Source organism: Crocuta crocuta, unplaced genomic scaffold, assembly GCF_008692635.1.
Source record: "Crocuta crocuta isolate KB4526 unplaced genomic scaffold, BGI_CrCroc_1.0 scaffold367, whole genome shotgun sequence".
Taxonomy (NCBI): Eukaryota; Metazoa; Chordata; class Mammalia; order Carnivora; family Hyaenidae; genus Crocuta; species Crocuta crocuta.
In genome coordinates, this window is record NW_027527936.1 from 4,579,987 (window position 1) to 4,587,835 (window position 7,849).

General features: G+C 39.3%; 1 pseudogene; it reads right to left on the reverse strand.

Annotated features, from left to right (window-relative positions):
• Positions 1–6,081: 6,081 nt before the first annotated feature.
• Positions 6,082–6,391, reverse strand: LOC144221651 (ATP synthase F(0) complex subunit g, mitochondrial pseudogene; annotated as a pseudogene).
• Between the last annotated feature and the right edge of the window lie 1,458 nt (positions 6,392–7,849).

A 7,849-nucleotide genomic window follows, 5' to 3' on the forward strand; every position in this document is an offset into this window, starting at 1 on the left:
GGACCAGCCAGAGGAATCCTCATAAGTTATCACCTGCTTTGAACCCTTTTAAAAACAAAATTTTTTTAATGTTTGTTTATTTACTTTGAGAGGTGGTGGGGGACAGATAGAGAATCCCAATTTCAGTATATGTGCTGCTGAAGCGAGCACTACAGATAGAGAATCCCAAGCAAGCTCCACACTTAGCACGGAGCCCCATGCGGGGCCCAATCTCATGAGCCATGAGATCATGATCTGAGCCACAATCAAGAGTCAGACGCTTAACAGACTGAGCCACCCAGGTGCCCCTCAAACCTTTTGATAATATCGCTTTGCACAAAGGATAAATTCTGAATCTCCTACTGTGGCCTGCTCAGCTCTTTCTGTTGGGCCAGTTGGAATGCAATTTGGGCAGAACACTTAGGAGATTAAAAGCCCGGCTCCTGAACCCACACAGAACCTTAAGTGAGTTGTTTAACCTCTGTGTTATTTGTGAAATGATAATACTGGTATAGAGGTGTTATGAAAACCCAGTTAATATACACACAGTAGTGAGTACAATGTCTAACATTTAATAAGTGCTATATAAGTTCGAACTAGCTTATCGACAATAGCCAAAGTATGGAAAATGCCCAAGTGCCCATTGACAGATGAATGAATAAAGATGTGGTATATATATATATATATGTATGTGTATGTATATATATATATGTATAAACACATATGATGGAGTATTACTCAGCAATCAAAAAGAATGAAATCTTGCCATTTGCAACTACATGAATGGAACTAGAGGGTATTATGCCAAGCAAAATTAGAAGAAATCATATGACTTCAGTCATATGAGGAATTTAAGATACAAAACAGGTGAACATAAGGGGAGGGAAGCAAAAATAATATAAAATTAGGGATGGGGACAAAACATAAGAGACTCTTAAATATAGAGAACAAACAGTATTGCTGGAGGGGCTGGGGGGGGATGGGCTAAAATGGGTAAGGGGCTTAAGGAATCTACTCCTGAAATCATTGTTGCACTATATGCTAACTAACTTGGATGTAAATTTAAAAAAAAAAAAAAGTGCTAGCTAGCTAAGCACATAAGGACAAGATTTTTGTTTTATTTAATACTGTATCCATAATGTCTGGAACATATGGTAAGCACACAATACACATTTTTGAATGAATGAATGAATACACTGAATCTCCTACCACTCATTCCAACTACACTGACCTTTATTTCTTGAGTACACCAGGGCTTTTTTTTAAATAACAGCTTTATTGAGATACAATCCACATACTATAAAACCCTTTTAAAATTCACATACTAATGGGGCACCTGGGTGGCTCAGTCGGTTAGGCGTCCAACTTCGGCTCAGGTCATGATCTCACAGTTCGTGGGTTTGAGCCCCGTGTTGGGCTCTGTGCTGACAGCCAGCTCAGAGCCTGGAGCCTGTTTCAGATTCTGTGTCTGCCTCTCTCTCTGACTCTCCCCTGCTCCCACTGCCTCTCTCTCTCTCTGAGCTCTCTCAGAAATAAAACAAAAAAAATTTTTTTTAATAAAATTCACATACTAATGGGGCACCTGGGTGGCTCAGTCGATTAAGCTTCCAACTTCTGCTCAGATCATGACCTCACAGTTCACAAGTTCAAGCCCCAAAACAGAATCTGTGCTGACAGTTCAGAGCCTGGAAACTGCTTTGGATTCTGTCTCTCCATCTGTCTCTACCCCTCCCTTGCTCATTGCCTGTATCTCTCTCACTCAGAAATAAAGCATTAAAAGTTTTTATAAATATTAAAAAATGAAATTCACATACTATTAATTCAGTGGTTCTGGTATTTAATTGGGCAACCATCACCACTGATTGCAGAACATTTTTTTAATGTTTCTTTTTGAGCGAGCGCCCAAGCACATGCACAAGTGGGGGAAGGACAGAGAGAAAGGCAGGATCTGAAGCAGGCTCCACACTGACAGCAGAGAGCCTGATGCAGGGCTCAAACTCAGAAACCATAAGATCATGACTTGAGCCAAAGTTGGATGCTTAACGGACTGAAGCCACTCAGGCATCCCAATTTGAGAACATTTTCACCCGCAAAAAACCCAATACCCATTAGCAGTCACCCCCCAATCTCTTTCCCCAGCCCCTAGCAACCACTAATCTACTTTCTCTATGGACTTATTATTCTGAACATTTCCATATAAATGGAATCCTACAATAGGAGATCTTAGCGTGCTTTCAAGATCCATGTTGGGGTGCCTGAGTGGCTCAATTGGTAGAGCATGTGACTCTTGATATCAGGGTCCTGAGTTCAAGTCCTATGTATGGTGTACAGATTACTTGGAAAAATTAAATAATTTAATAAGATTCATCCATGTTGATCTAATACTTCAATCCTTTTTATGGCCAAATATTCCATTGTGTGGTCATACCACATTTTGTGTATCCATCATTTGACGGACATTTGGGTTGCTTCCACTTTTTTGGCATCAGGAATAATGCTGCTCTGAACATTCGTGTACAAGTTTTTGTCTGGGCCTGTGGTTCCAATTTTCTTGGATATATTCAAGTCCTTTGCCCATTGTTTTAAAATGCCTTCTCATGATTTTAATTGTGATGGTTTTAATAGGTGTTACTCTTACAGGATATCAAATCCCAAGCTCTTTTTTTTCCATATAGTTCTTTTTTTTTTCTTTTGACCAGGTTATTAAGTCTTCTATAACTTTCTAAATTAGGTAACATACAGTATAATAATAATTTTAAGAATAGAGTTTAGTGATTCATCACTTACATATAACACCCAGTGCTCATCCCAACAAATGCCCTTCTTAATACCCATCACCCATTTAGCCCTTATCCCCACCCAACACCCCTCCAGCAACCCTTAGTTTGTTCTCTGTATTTTAAGAATCTCTTATGATTTGTTTCCCTCTCTGTTTTTATCTTATGTTTGTTTCCTTTCCCCTATGTTCATCTCTTTTGTTCCTTAAATTCCACATATAAGTATTTGTATGGTATTTGTCTTTCTCGGACTGAATTATTCGCTTAGCATAATATAGTCTAGTTCTATCCACACTGTTGCAAATAGCAAGATTTCATTCTTTTTTATTGATGAGTAATATTCCATTGTACATATGTGTGTGTATATATACACATACATATATATGTGTATATATATACACACCACATTTTCTTTATCCATTTGTCAGTCAATGGACATTTGAACTCTTTCCATAATTTGGCTATTGTCAACAGTGCTGCTAAAAACATTGGGGTGCATGTGCGCCTCAAAAATAGCATTTTTTTATCCTTTAGATAAATACCTAGTAGTGCAATTGGTGAGTCATAAGGTAGTTCTATTTTTAATTTTTTGAGGAACCTCCATACTCTTTTCCAGAGGAGCTGTACCAGTTTGAATTCCCACCAGCAGTGCAAGAGGGTTCCCCTTTCTCCACATTCTCACCAACATCTGTTTCCTGTGTTAATTTTAGCCATTCTGACAGGTGTGAGGTGGTATCTCATAATAGTTTTGATTTGTATTTCCCTGATGATAACTGATGTTGAGCATCTTTTCATGTGTCTGTTAGTCATTTGGATGTCTTCTTTGGAAAAGTGTCTATTCATGTCTTCTGACCATTTTTTCACTGGATTATTTGTTTTTGAGGTGTTGAGTTTGATAAGTTCTTTATAGATTTTGGATACTAACCCTTTATTGGCTATGTCATTTGCAAAATCTTCTCCCATTCCATCAGTTACCTTTTAGTTTTGCTGATTGTTTCCTTTGCTGTGCAGAAGCTTTTTATCTTGATGAGCTCAGTTAATTTAGCTTTTTTCCCCTTGCCTCCGGAGACATGTCTAATAAGAAGTTGCTGTGGCTGAGGTCAAAGAGATTGTTACCTGTTTTCTCCTCTAGGATTTTCATGGCTTCCTGTCTTACATTTAGTTCTTTCATCCATTTTGAGTTTATTTTTGTGTATGTGGTAAGGGCTCCAGATTCATTCTTCTGCATGTCGCTGTCCAGTTTTCCCAACACCATTTGCTGAAGAAACTCTTTTTTTCCAGTGGATAATCTTTCCTGCTTTGTCAAAGATTAGTTGACCATACATTTGAAGGTCCATTTCTGGGTTCTCTGTTCTGTTTCATTGATCTACATCTATTTTTGTGCTAGTACCAGACTGTCTTGATGATTACAGCTTTGTAATACAGCTTGAAGTCTGGATTTGTTTTTTTTTTTTCATTTTTTAAAAAATTTATTTCTGAGCGAGCGAGAGAGACAGAGACAGCGTGAGCAGGGGAGGGTCAGAGAGAGAGGGAGACACAGAATCTGAAGCAGCCTCCAGGCTCTGAGCTAGCTGTCAACACAGAGCCCAACGTGGGGCTCGAACACACAAACCATGGGATCATGACCTGAGCCAAAGTCGGACGCCCAACCCACTGAGCCACTCAGGTGCCCCTGAAGTCTGGAATTGTGATACCTCCAGTTTTGGTTTTCTTTTCCAACACTACTTTGGCTATTCAGGGTCTTTCTGGTTCCATACAAATATTAGAATTGTTTGTTCTAGCTCTGTGAAGAAGTGCTGGTGTTATTTTGATACAGATTGCACTGAATTATGTAGATTGCTTTGGGTGGTATCTTTATGTTAACAGTATTTGTTTTTCCAATCCATTAGCATGGAAAGTTTATCCATTTCTTTGTGTCTTCAAGTTCTTTCATAAGCTTTCAATAGTTTTCCTATAGAACTTTCACCTCTTTGGTTAGGTTATTCCTAGGTATTTTATGGTTTTTGGTGTAAGTGTAAATTGAACTGATTCCTTGATTTCTCTTTCTGCTCCTTTATTATTGGTGTATAGAATTGCAGGGGCGCCTGGGTGGCTCAGTCGGTTAGGCGTCCAGCTTCAACTCAGGTCATGATCTCACAGTTCATGGGTTCAAGCCCCACGTCCTGTTCTGTGCTGACAGCTTGGAGCCTGGAGCCTGCTTCGGATTCTGTGTTCCCCTCTCTCTCTGCCCCATCCCTATTCATGCTCTGTCTCTTTCTGTCTCAAAAATAAATAAAACATTAAAAAAAATTAAAAAAATTAAAAAAAATTTTTTAAAAAAGAAATGCAACCGATTTCTGTATGTTGATTTTATATCCTGCAACTTTGCTGAATTCATGGGTCAGGTCTAGTAGTTTTTTGGTAGAGTTTTTTGGGTTTCCCACATAAAGTATCATGTCATCTGTGAAGAGTGAAAGTTTAACTTCCTTCTTGCTGATCTGGATGACTTTTATTTCTTTGTGTCGTCTGACTGCTGAAGTCCTTTCACCCATTTTTAAGTTGGGTTATCTTTTATTGTTGACTTGTAAGCATTCTTTATATATTCTGGATGCCAAACTCTTATCACATATATGATTTGCAAATACTTTCCCTCCCTCTCTTTTCACTTTCTTCCTAATGTCTTTGAAAGCACAAAAGTTTTTCATTTTGATGAAGTCTAACTTATCTTTTTTGTTTAGTTCCTTGTGCTTCAGGTGTCATCTAAGAATCCATTGCTAAGTACAAGGCTGTGAAGATTTACCCTTTTAAAAAAAAAAATAGTAAAAAAAAATGTTCATTTATTTTTGAGAGACAAAGAGAGAGATCAAGGGAGAGGCAGAGGAGGAGGCTGGAGAGAGGATCCAAAGCAGGTTCTGCACTGACAGCAGAGAGCTTGATGCAGGGCTCAAACTCATGAACTGTGAGATCGTGATCTGAGCTGAATTCAGATGCTTAATTGACTAAGCCACCCAGGTGCCCCTGTGAAGATTTACTCTTTTATTCTAGGAGTTTCATGGTTTTAGCCTTTATATTTAGGACACTGTTCCAATTTGAGTTAATTTTTGTAGATGGTATGAGGAGTCTGAATTCATTTTTTGGCATGTGGTGATCCAATTTTTCAAGCACCATTTGTTGAAAAGACTGTTGTTTCCCCATTGAATTGTCTTGGCACACTCGTTGAAAATCAGTTGACCATATTTTGGGTTTTTCAAAATACATTATTTTATTCAAATACTAGTCTCATCACAGATAGTCCAAGAACACTCAAATAATAAACCAAATATCAACAGATGTTAAAGACTGGTCTTCAAACATTATAGCCAGTGATGCCACACTTACCTATGATCTCACTGAAATAAAATCACATCCATACCTCAGTGGCCACTAAACCATTCAGCAGAGCTTCCTTAACTGTGAGTTGTTTGAAGTTACCAGTTTGAGCACTCTTGACTATTTTTTTCAAGCTCTAAATAACTGTAAGGATCTCAGCAGGGGTTGGAGGAAACAGCTCAAACCAACATAGTGCCAAAATGCAGCAATTCAAGCCCTCAAGTAAGTCACAGCAGTGTTCACCAGCACCAGGGCATCTGCACAAAGTTACAGACAAACTGGGCCATGGTTCCAAGATGCTAAGTTGATTTCTGGACTTTAAATACTAATTTGGGGTGCCTGGGTGGCTCAGTTGGTTGAGTGTCTGACTTTGGCTCAGGTCATGATCTCACAGTTCATGAATTCCAGTTCTGCATCGGACTCTGTGCTGACAGTGCAGAGCCGGCTTTGGATCCTCTGTCCCACCGCCCCCCCCCCCTTGCCTGTTGCCCACTCACACTCTCTCAAAAGTAAACATTTGTTTAAAAAGTATTAATTCATTTGTATGTCTATCCTTGTGCCAATACCACACGGATTACTGTAGTTTGTGATTTTTTTTTTCTCACTTAGAGAGAGAGAGAGAGAAAGAGAGAGAATCCCAATCAAGTTCCACACTCAGACCCCAACACAGGGCTCGATCCCACAACTCTGGGATTATGACCTGAGCTGAAGTCAATAGTTGAACACTCAACCGATTGAGCCACCCAGGTGCCCCTGTAGTTTGTAATAAGTTCTTAACTCAGGAAGTATAAGTCCTCCATCTGTGCTCTTTTGGCTCTTCAGGGCCTCTTGTAATTCCATGTGAATTTGAGAATCACTTATTCCATTTCTACCAAAAAAAGAAATGGGATTGCACTGACTATTAAGTCTTCCAATCCATGTACACAGGATGACTTTCCATTTATTTAGATCTTCCTTGATTTCTTTCAACAATGTTTATTTATAGTTTTTAGTGTACAAATCTTTCACCTCCTTGGTTAAATCATTTCCTAGGTACTTTATGTTCTTGGACGCTATTGCAAGAGGATTTGTACTTTTCAGATTGCTCATTGCTTGTGGATAGAAACATAACCCATTTTTGTGTGTTGATCTTGTACCTTGCAACTTTGCTGAATTGATTAACTGTAATATGTTTATTTTATTTTATTTCTTGAGAAAGGAGAGGGGGCATAAGTGAGCGAGGAGCAGAGAGAGAGGGGAAACACGGAGAGAAAGAGAAATGAGGTTCACCCGAAGCGGGGCTTGAGCTCACCTGATGCAGGGTTCTAGCTCATGAATCATGAGATCATGACCTGAGCTGAAGTCAGATGCTTAACAACTGAACCACCCAGGCACCCCTATTAACTGGAATATTTTTATATGTGGATCCTTTGAGATTTTCTCTATATACGATCATGTCATTTGTGAATATAGTTTCACTTCTTCTTTACCAATTGGGATGTCTTTTATTTCTTGTCTAATTGTCCTGGATAGAACACTCAATACAATTCTGAATAGAAGTGGTTAGAGTCAGGGCACCTGGGTGGCTCAGTTGACTTTGGCTCAGGTCATGATTTCAGTTTGTGAGTTCAGCCCCACATCTGATGAGTTCTAGACCCACTCAAGTGAGCTTGAGCCCCACTTTGCGCTCCACATTGACTGTGGAGCCTGTGTAGGATTCTCTCTGTGTCTCCTCCCTCTCTCTGCCCCCTCACTCAATTGTGCCC